Source organism: Antechinus flavipes, chromosome 1, assembly GCF_016432865.1.
Source record: "Antechinus flavipes isolate AdamAnt ecotype Samford, QLD, Australia chromosome 1, AdamAnt_v2, whole genome shotgun sequence".
In the NCBI taxonomy this organism is placed as follows: Eukaryota; Metazoa; Chordata; class Mammalia; order Dasyuromorphia; family Dasyuridae; genus Antechinus; species Antechinus flavipes.
The window spans coordinates 313,627,303-313,639,869 of NC_067398.1; the positions used below are offsets into that span (position 1 = coordinate 313,627,303).

General features: G+C 34.7%; 1 protein-coding gene and 1 long non-coding RNA gene across 2 annotated transcripts in view; one reads left to right on the top strand and one right to left on the bottom strand.

The window, feature by feature from the left end:
- Nucleotides 1–12,359, bottom strand: part of UBAP1 (ubiquitin associated protein 1) — a 104,961-nt gene extending 92,602 nt beyond the window's left edge. Inside the window, exon 1 of the mRNA XM_051965904.1 lies at nucleotides 12,279–12,359. The gene's annotated coding sequence lies outside the window, so the exon portion shown is untranslated. The remainder of the gene's footprint in view (nucleotides 1–12,278) is intronic.
- Nucleotides 1–12,567, top strand: part of LOC127540985 (uncharacterized) — a 48,165-nt gene that overhangs the window by 11,859 nt on the left and 23,739 nt on the right. The window lies entirely within an intron of this gene.

The window sequence follows — 12,567 nt, forward strand, 5'->3', positions numbered from 1 at the left end:
CTGTTTCCATAGCAACCTAGCAGCAGGCCCTATTCTTGGAGTAGGTCAGCAAGTAAACCCCACATCCAGGGGAGGCCAACAGGAAAAGCTCACCCCCAAGATGAGAAGACTGTCCTTCAGAGAAAGCAAGCAGTTAATCCCTAAAGCCTAGTGAAAGGCCACAGTAAGACCCAGAGCCCCAGCACAAAAAGCTTGGAACAGCGCAGGATCAGAGCCCAACTGTCACTTAAAAATACCAAGACTAAAAAAAAAAAAAAGAACAAAAACCAAAAAAAGAGCTTGATGATAGAAATTAAATTGGTGGTGATAGGGAGAATCAAAACACAAACTTAAAAGAGAACAATAGTGTCAAATGGCTATATATAAAACCTCAAAGAAAATGTAATTTGGTCTCAGATCCAAAAAGAAATCCTAAAGAGCTGAAAAATGATTTAAAAAAGCAAATTATAGATGAAAAATTGGGAAAAGAAATGAGAGTATTGGAAGAGAATCATAAAAACTAGTCAATAGCATGGGAAAAGATATATAACATTTTACTGAGGAAAATAACTAAAAATAGGTCAAGTGGCAAAGGAAGTACAAGAATTCACTGAAGAAAGTAATTCCTTAAAAATTAGAATTGAACAAGTAAAAACTAATGACTCTATGATATGATAAAACAAAAGAAAGAAATGAAGAAAGGAAGGAAGGAAGAAAGGAAGAAAAAGTAAAAATTCTTCAATAAACAACTGACTTGAAAAATAGATCCACTGAGCAGGCTGATTTCAGAAAACCCAGAAAGATTTATATGAACTGATGCTGAGTGAATCAAGCAGAACCAGGAGAACATTGTACATGGTAACAAGATTATGTGATAATCAACTGTGATGTATTTTACTTTTCTCTACAATGTGATGATTCAAGATAATTCCAGTAGGCTCAGGATGAAAAGGGCCATCTGAATTCAGAGATAAAGAATGATGGAGACTGAATGTAGATCAAAGCATAGTATTTTCCTTTTTGTTTTTTTTTTTTCTTGAGAGGTTTTTTTTTTCCCTTCTGTTCTGATTTTTCTTGTACAACATAACAAAGTTGGAAATATTAAAGGACTGCACATATTTAACCTATATCAGATTGCTTGCTGTCTTGAGGAGTGAGGTAAGGGAAGAAGGAAGAAAATATTTGGAACATTTTTGCAAAAATGAATGTTGAAAATTATATTTGCATCTGGAAAAATAAAATACTATTAAGAAAAAAATGTTAAAAATAAAATAATTGATACACTAAAAAAAAAAAAAAAGAATGAAAATAGATCCAGGAGACATACTATAAGAATTATTGAACTACCTGGAAAAACATGATTCAAAAGAAAAAAAAAAAAAAGGAAATATCTTTCAAGAAATTACCAGTGAAAAATTTCTTGATAAATTAGAACCAGAGGGCAAAATAGAAATTGAAAGGATATACCATTCACCACCTGAAAGAGATCCCAAAATGAAAACTGCTAGAAACATCATAACCAAATTTCAGAACTCACAGATCAAGGAGAAAGTAATCTAAGCAGCTGAAAAGAAACAATTCAAATTATCATGGAGCTACAATCAGGATTAGACAGGATTTGGCAGTTTCCACATTAAAGAATGGGAGGACTTGAAATATGATATACTAGAAGACAAAGGAGTTAGAATTATTATGCAAGAATCACCTACCCAGCAAAATTGAATATCTTTCAGGGGAAAAATGGAAATTTAACAAAATAGAGGATTTTGAAGCATTTCTAATAAAAGACCAGAGCTGAATAAAGAATTTGATCTTCATATATAAGATTTAAAGGAAACATAATAAGGTAAAAAAGAAACAAGAGAAAATGTAAGAAATTCATTAAGATTGAATTATTTATATTTCTATATGGTGAGATAATATTTGTTACTCTTTAAGAGTTATTACTATAAGAGCATTTAGAAGTAGTATATATAGACAAGAATTGAATATAAGATGATTTTAATGGGATGATAGCCCCAACCCCCAAAATTTCATTGGAAGGAAGGGAGAGATTGAATGAGGTAAATTATCTCACATAAAAGAGGCATGAAAAAGTTATTATAATAGAGGGAGTGGTGGACTAATCTTAAACCTCACTCTCATCAAAATTGGCTCAAAGAGGGAATATTATACAATCTCAGTTGGAAATAAAATCCATCTTACCCTATAAGGAAATATAAAGGAACAGGGATAATAGAAGAGGGAAGGCAACTAATAAAAAGGGAAGATGGTGATCAAAAGTAAGTAGCTTTTGAGGATAAGGAAGAGGGAGGTAAGAGGGGTGAATGTAATGAAGGAAAATACACAATTATCATAACTATAAATGTGAATGGGAGAACTCACCCATAAAGCAGAAGCAGAAAGCAGAATGCAAAAGAAGATAATCTAGCTATTCCAGATAGCAAGCTCAATTATAAAGCAATAATTATCAAAACAACCTAGTACTGGCTAAGAAATAGAATGATGAATCAGTGGAATAGATTAAATACAAATTATAATAAATGTCCATGGTTATCTAGTATATGATAAAACCAAAGAGCCAAGCTTTTGGAACAGAAGCTATTTGACAAAAACTGGTGCAGCAGAAACTAGGTATAGACCAACATCTCATATCATATATCAAGATAAGTTCAAAATAAGTATATGATTTACACATAAAGGGTGATACCATAAGCAAATTAAAAGAGCATGGAATAGTTTTATCTGTTAGATTTATGGATAGAAAGAATTTAGGACCAAAAAAGATATAGAGATTGGGAACTCCAAAAATGTAAAATAATTTTGATCATACAAAATTATGAAGTTTTTGCCCAAACAAAACCAATGCAGTCAAGATTATAAGAAAAGCAGAAAACTGGGAGGGGAGAGGGGGATTTTTTGGCCACAAATATCTCTGATAAAGGCCTCATTTCTCAAATACGTTTCACTGAGTCAGACTTAAAAAAATAAAAGTTCATTACCTAATTGACAGATGGTCAGATGATATGAATAAGTAGTTTTCAGACAAAAAAAGTCAAAGCTATCTATAAAAGTCAAGGAAAAATGCTTTAAATCACTATTGATCAAAGAAATGCAAATTAAAACAATTCTTACCTCACACCTATCAGAGTGACTATTAGGACAAAAAAGGAAAATGTTTTTGGGGATGTGATAAAACTGATACTATTCATAAAGTAAACTGATCTACCCATTCTGAATAATAATTTGGAACTATGTCCAGAGGGTTGTAGAATTCTGCATACTCTTTGAAGCAGTAGTACCATTGCTAGGTCTAGATCCCCAAATACATCCAAAAAAGCGGGGGGGGGGGGGGGGAGGGGGAGGAGGAGGGGGAACTTATTTATACAAAAATATTTATAGCAGCTCTTTGTGTGGTGGCTAAGAATTGGAAATCTAAAGGATGCTTATCAGTTGGGTATTGCTAAACAAGTTATGGTATATGATTGTAATGGAATATTATTGTTCTATAAGAAAACATGCAGAATGATTTCAGAAACACCTGGAGAGAGACTTACATGAACTGATACATTGTGAAGTAAACAGAAGTAGCAGAGTGAGGAACATAGTAACAGCAATATTGCTTGATGAAGAATTGCAAGTGACTTAGCCATTTTCAGCAATACAATGATCCAAGACATTCCCAAAGGACTAATGATGAAGCATACTGCCTTCAGAGAAAGAACTTAATATTGATTGAATACAGATTGAAATATGATATTTTTCCACTTGCATTTTTTCTTTTGAGTCTTGCACAAAATGACTAAACTATGAATGTTTATATCATTGCCTATGTATAACCTATATCTGATTGCTTACTGCCTGAAGGAAGGGGAGGTAAGGAAGGAGAGAAAAAAAAACAATTTATGTTGGGAAGGATTGTTTTAAGAGTTCCTATGTATTCAGATAATTGGAAAGTTTTTGGAAGAAAAATGTTGGAAGATTGAGGCACTGTGCGTGTTTTGGGAGAAGAGTGAGAGACAAAGACAAACAGAGACACAGACAGAGGGAGATAAAGAGTGATGGATACTTTGCATCTTTTCATATACATCTAATGTTGTGCTTTCTTGGCTTTAGCTTAGTTACCAATCCTCTCTGATGCATTTTATTAATCAAGGGAACAATAGAGTCTACATGTTGATCAAGCTTTATTTACTTAAGCTGGAAAGGGTTTTTTTTGTTGTTGTTGTTGTAAGAGTTATTTTATATATGTATATATGAAATATATTTACAAATGCACACAAACCTCTGGATGCTATGATTTTTGTGAGGTGTCTGATAATCCTATCCACTATCCTTCAGGTTATTCACAGAATTTCATAGCTGGAAAAAGTCTTAGAGATCTTCTAATCTAACTCTCTTGTTTGACAAATGAGGGAATTTGAGGTCCAGAAATAAGATGAATCTTTCCTGAAGTCACAAGAACAGTTAATGGCAGAAATCCACCTAGAATTCCAGGATGTGGTATCCCAAATTCCCAGAATCCTAGAATCCAAGGTACAGTATGTTCTTGCAATGTAGCACTCTAACCACTGCTGAGGAAAAGACAGTTTTATTGAGAGAGTAGCTCCTGTTTGGATAATGCCTAGCTATAGTTTAACATTGGAGATTAAAATAAGGAAGTACAAGGGTTGCCACCCTACACTCTATTGACAGAGACCCCCCCAAAATTTAGTTAGGCTGTGTACTGTTCTGAGCTCTAAATAATTTGATGCCTGAAGCAAAGAATCTGTATGTTCTAAGACTCAGAAAGGAATAGGAAAACCACTCACTGATTTTTTAAAATGTTTTTTTTTTCCTGAACTTAATGAACTGCCAACAAGATAAGCATTTTCATATACAAAACAAAACAGAAAAAGAGACTTGCACATGCAGCTGTGAATTTGCAGCTGGCAAAACTTGTTTCTGCTTTCCAGCATGTAACAAATTCATGATGTTCTTTTTAATCTGTTTCCTACTGATGATCTTTTTGTTCTCTTGTATTTTATTTCATTATAACTATGTTAAGGTAGCAACACATTATGGGGCTGATCACTGATTTAAAAAAAATGTTTCAATGACAATCTTAATTTTTTTTTCTTTTCATGTGGCAATCTTATCACTAGTTCTTGCCTTATCCCCCATTGAAAGAAAAACAAAAATCCTTCGTAACAAAACAAAATATGTGCTTATATGCATAGTCAAGTAAAACAAATACAAAAATCATTCAAATCTGAAAACATGTCTCATTTTGCATCTTGAGTCCATCAACTCTTTGTCAGGAAGTGGGTAGTATTGCTTATCATTGGTCCTCTGAAATTCCAATTGATCATTGTATTGATTAGAGATTTTTAAAATCTTTCAGAATTGTTTTTCTTTATACTTCTATTCCTCTTCTATTCAAGAAGTGAGGACTGTGGATATGGATGATTCATTGATTATTCTTTTTTTTCCTTTTTTTCAAAATTTAGGAAATTGTTGGCATCTGGTCACAATCTGGATGATCAGCCACTTAAGAATCCTTATCATCATAGTTTTCCCGTACCATGTTTTTGCTCATACCTTTCCTGTATTAAACCTTCCTACTTTCTCCCCTCCTTCTTTCCTCCCTTCCCTCCCCCCCATCATTCTATCTCCTTGTGTGGAATTAACTGAGTGAAGACACGCTCATGGGAATGTAGCCTTAAACTATAGCCTTAATTGTGACTTGAGATTTTATAATAACAAATAAAACTGTAGCTAAAAGTTACAGGTGTTTGTATCCTCCTGTTTCCCACCACCTCTTAATGAGGTCCTGCCAAATTCTGGGGAAGAGGACATTGCTTCTCCAGTACTACTATACCTGTCTTATGATGATATCCTTAAATCTAGCCTATCAGCAAAACAATCCTAATTTGTACCATCTGTTGATTTCCAAGGTATAAATATTCACATGAAAATTTAACAATTAATTGGTTTGAGCTGGTTTGAACTGGTTCCAGCATACCTTTGAATTGAGTTGAGGTCTGAATTAGAATCTTTTTTGTGTGAATACAAGTAAGTTATTTTTCACATTTCTGATTTACAGACTTAATAAAACTGCTACTTCTCTGGCAGAGCTATTATGAAGAAAAACTCTTTAGAAATCTTAAAGTACTCTGTAAATGTGCTCTATTATTACACAAAGCACTGAGGTTCAGGGTTGTAAGAGGCTATCATTCTCACATCTAATAAAAATTCTCTTGGGAGGGAAGGCAATAGAGGGAACAAGGCAGGTATAATAGTACTGGAGAAGTGATGTCCTGTCCCTCAGAATTTGGGTCATGTTTCTACAAGGGATAAAGACAAGAAGGCAAGCCCAAGGAGAGGAGGACCACTGCAATGGCACCCTGAGAGTGGTGACCCCACAGTGACTGTTGTTACATAGTGATATAGGCATGCATCTTAATCTGATGCATGGTGATCTGTTGTATGGTGGTTACTATGGGAAAGAGGTGTTTTTCACTCCAAATTAGTTTGTATTTGTAAAGCATTTAGCATGGTACTAAGTAGGAGCTATATATATAAAAGCATCTTTCTCTTTTCCCATATGAGCCCTAGGATATGGGCTTGACTATGCCATAGAATAAGATCATTATATATAATATTATAAAGCATTATCTATTTGTGCTTTAGTTTCTTTATCTGTAAAATGAGAAAGTTGAACTCAATGATCTCTAAAATCTCTTTCAGTTCTAAAACTATGAAACTTTGCTGCTTATTTTACAAACTGAGTTTGTAGTGAAACAAATGGGAAGAGCCTGGATCTGAAGCCAGAAAATAGGGTTCAAAGCCCAGCTGCACATTTGCTAATTGTGACTTTAGAAAAGTCACTTCTTGCTAGAACTATTTCTTTTTCTGTAGACTGAAGGGGATGATCAAGATCAGAAATTCTTAAGCTGGCATCTATGAACTTGTTTTCTTAATATTTTGATTACTGTATTTCAATACAATTTGCTTCCTTTAAGGTCCTATGTAATTTTTTATGCATTTGAAAACATTTCAAGAAGTGTCTTCATTAAACTGCTAAAGGGAGTTTAAATATTAATATTATTAAATATTAAAAATATTAAGAACCTCCTAGTTGATCATCTCTTATCTCTATGAATCTCTAATCCTATGACTTACGTCTGAGAGAAGGGAAATGATTTGCATAGATTCATAAAACTAATTGTGATATTCTTCTCTAAAATATAATCTTCTCTTGTTGGGGTTTCCTTGGGGTCTCTGGAGGCAGCCTTAGTTTCAGTTCAGTAATTACCCCAAATGCAGCCAGGGATTAAAGTCCAAATCCTTTATTGTCTCTTTCCAAGTCTTGTCTCCTTTCCTGGGGCCCAGTTAGTTTTCTTGGAGGTCTATCTCTCTCTCTGGTTCTGAGAGCTTAAGCTCCTGCTTGCCTTCTCTGGCTTCTGAATCTTCCAGACTTCCAAGGGTTTCTGCTTCAGCCTCCAGCCACAACAAAGGTGGAAGATGGAATGAATCTGTCTCAACCTCTGAGAGCTTCTAGTGCTCTTGTCCTTTGGCTTCTCTGCTTCTGCCAGCTTCTTGAGATCCTCCTGAATGTGTCTTGGTTTCTGTGGGGGAAGCAGGAGGACTGCTATCAGGGTCTCTGTTTTCCAGTTCTGATTCTGGTTGATCTTGTCCGAGCTTATATCCTCTCTCATCATAGGTGAATCTTGTGGAACTATAGTTAAGTACATGTATTGAACCAGAGAACTGTTAAGCATCATGCTAAATTAGATAACTATTGTCTCTATCAATTCCACTGACTTAGCACCTTGTTTTAAGTTCTGGCCCATAACAATTAATTAATTATGGGACATAGATTAGAATCTACATCTCCTGTCTCCCACTTGGAGCTAAGAGAAGGCATCCCAAACTTTGTTGTCAAGAAGGTTAAGCCCAGCCCATGGGTTGCTAGGCAGCTATATGGTATAGTAGACAGAGTGCTAAGTCTGGAGTCAGGAAAATATGTGTTCGAATCCAATCTCAATTACTTAATAGCTATGTGACTCTGGCCAAGTCATTTGATTTCTGTTTGCCTCAGTTTCCTCATTTGTAAATTGGGTATAATAATAGCACCTACCTGCCAGAATTGTTGCAAGGATCAAATGAGAAAATGATTGTTAAGTACTTAGGATGGTGTCTGGCATGTAGTAGCATTATATAAATATTATTTATTTTTAGAACATTTTATTAGCTAATTATTATTGTTAGCTAAAAGAGAATGAGGATGGAAGAGTTACCAAAATAGAAACCTATGGCATGACAAAAGTGAAATTCTTGGAATTACCATATATCTCCTGAGGAGATTCATTGATATTTAAGCCTTAGGAGGATTGTAGGGAAATAAGACTTAAGTTGGGCATCAGACCATCAGCAAAGGTCACCCCATGATATCTCAAAGGTCTAGAATCAGCTTAGAAAAGTATAAAGTAGGAACAGATTCTTCTGCTTTCTACCACCAATATCCTTTTCTTTCAGAGCTACTGACTGCCCAGCCCCTGAATGGCTCATCATCAAACACATACTTTGCCTTAAAGTTTCTCATAGTAATGTAGCCAGATCACAAAATTGGAGAATCTGAGAGCTGACATTTGTATACCTATTTTAAGTTTATAGAGCACTTTTTAATATATACTGCATTAGATTATCATAAAAATCCTTTTTTTTTCAACTAACAAGTATACCAATCTGTTATTCCCATTCTTCATCAAGCAAAAAAATTTTTAAAGCTTTCAATACATAGCTACATAGCCAAATAAAACAAATTTTCACATTAGCCACATTCTCACAAAATTGTACGTTTCTTTCTGCCTTTTTAATTTATCAACTGTCAGGAGGTGAGGGATGTGTTTCAATTTTATTCTTTGAGACTTATGGCTTGTCATTGTGGTACAGTGAGTACAATGTCCAGACGAATCAGTTTAAATTTGACCTCAGACTCTTAGTAATGGTGTGATCCTGGGCAAATCATTTAATCCTCTTTACCTCAGCTAGAGAAGTAAATGGCAAACCACACCAGTATATTTGCTAAGAAAATCCAAAATGACTCACCAAGAGTTACATATCAACTAAACAATAATCAGAATTCTAAAATCTTTTAAAGACATTTTTCTCTATAATATCATTTTGTTAATTGTTTTAGTTCTGCTCACTTCCCTCTGCATCAGTTCATTCAGTCTACTCCAAAGTATTTGAACTCAGGAAGGAATTCAGGCAAGCCCAGAACTCTTTATCTACTGATAGAACCGAGCTGTCCCAATAAAAAGGTGGTATTGTCTTCATTTCACAGAAAAGGAAACAGAAACTCAGTAATGTGAAATAAATGCTTGTTGATTGATTAAAGTAACTTAATAGGAGACAGTGTGGAACAGTGGGAAGAACCCTGGCTCTAAAATCAGAGGACTTGGGTTCAAATGCTACCTCTGACCCATATTACATGTGAAACCTTAGGAATGTCCTTTAACCTTCCCGGGCCTCAATTTCCTCATCTGTAGAATGAGGGAATTGGACTAGATGGCTTTTGAAGTCCCTCCCTCCCCAATTTTAGAATTATATCTTTCAGATGGTTATATAACTAGTAAGTATCAGAGGAAAGATTTGAACCAGATTTATCTGAGAATTTCTAGTTCAGTTATCTGGTTTTAAAAAAGAGAAAACCAGGGCCCAGAGAAGGAAAGTCATTTGTCCAAGGTCACTTATTTGGTAACCTGGTGGAGAGCATTTAAAACCCAAGCATTTGATTTAGCATGGTAATTAGCATTATCCCATGTTATCTTATGATCTATGAAGATCAGAGTGATTTATAACAAATCACAATATCTGGCGGAGCCCAAATCATAAAATCACAGAATTCAAAGCTGGAAGGCTCTTTTGTCTTCAAACACACCCAAGTCTATCTCATTCTTAAAAATCATTCCCTATTCATAAAAGAGGGAAAAGAATCCACATGTGCAAAAATATTTGTAGCAGCCCTTTATGCAATGGCAAAGAACTGGAAAGTGAATGGATGCCTTTCAGTTGGGGAATGGTTGAATTAGTTACAGTATATAAAGGTAATGCAATATTATTGTTCCATAAGAAATGTTGAGCAGGCTAATCTCAGAAAAGCCTGGAAAGACTTACATGAACTGATGCTAAGTGAAATAAGCAGAATCAAGAGAACACGGTACACAGTAAAAACAAGATTATGTGATGATCAACTGTGATGGACTTGAATTTTTTCAACAATATGGTGATGCCTATTTCAAAGTCCATTTCTTTTTGTGCAGCTAGATAACTGTATGGACATGTATACATATATTGTATTTAACATATGCTTTAACATATTTAACATGTATTGGTCAATCTGCCATCTGGGGGAGGGGGTGGGGAAGAGGGGAAAAATTGTAACAAAAGGTTTTGCAATTATCAATGCTGAAAAATTACCCATGCATATATCTTGTAAATAAAAAAAACATGGTTCAATCGACTTGAGATGGAAAATGTCCTTTGCGTCCAGAGAATTATGGAGACTGTGGATTGAAGCATAGTTATTTTTATTTTCTTTTTGTTTGTTCATTTGTTTTTTTCTTTCACATGCTTTTTTTTCCCTTTTGATCTAATTTTTCTTGCACAGCATAACAAATATGGAAATATGTTTAAAAGAATCGCACATATTTAACCTGTATCAGATTGCTTGCTGACTTGGGGAGAAGAAAAGGGAGGAGAGGAAGAAAAATTTGGAACACGGATTTTGCAAAGTGAATGATGTAAAAAACTTTTAAAAATCAATGTTGAAAACTATCTTTACATGTATTGGAAAAAAACAAAATACCATTAAGAAAAAAAGACAAAAAAATAAAAAAGAATCCTTCCCTTCACCCTACTTTGTTATCATGCTATATTTCTCCTATTTCAATCAAATTCCTTTAAAAAGCTGTCTATATTTGCTTACCCCTACCTTCCCTCAACTCTCATCCCTCAGCCCTGGTCAAATTCACCGATTATTTCTTAGTTGCCAGATCTTTTGGTGGTTTGTTTTTTTTTCTTTTTTCTGTGTGTTCATCCATCTTGAACTTTCTGCTTCATTTGACACTTATCAACCACTCCTCTATTTCTGGATACTCTCTTCTCTCTAAATTTTTGTGACACTAACTCATTCTTGATTTGCCTCCTACTGGTCTGCCCGGTTCTTTTTAGGTTTCTGTGCTGACTCAACCTCCCTCCGAAAATCCTTAATTATAAGTATTTCTGCAATTCTGTCTTAGGCTTTCTTCTCTTCTGGGCATTATCCTAGGCTCCTCACTCTTATTCCCCTATATTCAGTCAGTTGCCAAATCTTGCTGTTTTTGCTTTTATGGTGTACAAAAGGTACTCTGCCTTTCTCTATGCTTACAGAGTTACCCCTTAGTTGGTTTTCCTGCCTCATGTCTCTCCTCATAGTCTCTAGCTAATCCTATATACTGTTGTCAAAATGATTTTCTGTAAACTCAGATTTGACTTTATAATCCTTACTGAATTAACTCCAATGGAGTTCTATTAGTTCTAGGATCAAATATAAACTTTTCTATTTAGCTTTTATCATATCTTACCACCTGGTCCTCATTTATAGTTTAAAGCCTCATTGGAAATGTTTAAAACTCTCCCTCCAAGAAACTGTAATTAGCCAAAACTGACCTTTCTATCCCTCAAACACATCTCCTTTTCTGTCACCATATCTTTGCAATGGCCTTTTCCCCATGCTTGAAATGCTTTCCCTCTTTCCCTCTGCGTCCTTGAAGATGCAGCTCAAGCACCAGCATTTTGATAATCTCATCCAATTATTTATGCCCTCTATAACAAATTACTATCTATTTAGCCATTTTGCACAGATTTGTTTTTATTCACTCCATACTTAAGCTGTGTGCATATATGTATACATGTGTGTACTTACACAAATGTTTCCTCCATTATAATGTAAACTCCTTATAAATAAGGATTATTTCATTCATTGCACATGTATACCATGTATGTCTAGCATATAACAAATGGCTTAATATAGGATCATAGATTTTGTTTTGTTGAATAACATAGAGATAATGTGATCTGATTCTCTTTTTTTCCTCTTTCTTTTTCTCTTTCTTTCCTTCTCCCCTGCTTCCTGTCTGGCTCTGTCTCTCTCTGTGTGTCTATCTCTGTCTTTCTGTCTGTCTCTCTCCCTTCCCCCCTTCACACACAAGAGTTTTACAGATAAAAATACTGATACAAAGAGACATTGAATGATTTGTACAAGGTCATACAGTTATTAAGTAGCAGATGGGAGAGTCACTTCCAGGTCTTCTGACTTCCAATTCTGGAAATTCCATCACATTGCATTCCAATCTCATTTTATAGCGAAGGGAACAAAGCTCTAAAGAGAAGCAATTTGCGAAAGATCACACAAATGTTAAGTATAAATTTAAGGCTTGAATATAGATCTTCTGATTTTAAATTCAATGCTTTTTTCCACTATAAATCTGTGAATACTAGAGAAGTTCTCAAACATTCAAAGGAAAATATGATTTCTCCTCAATTCAGAAGTTCCCTCCA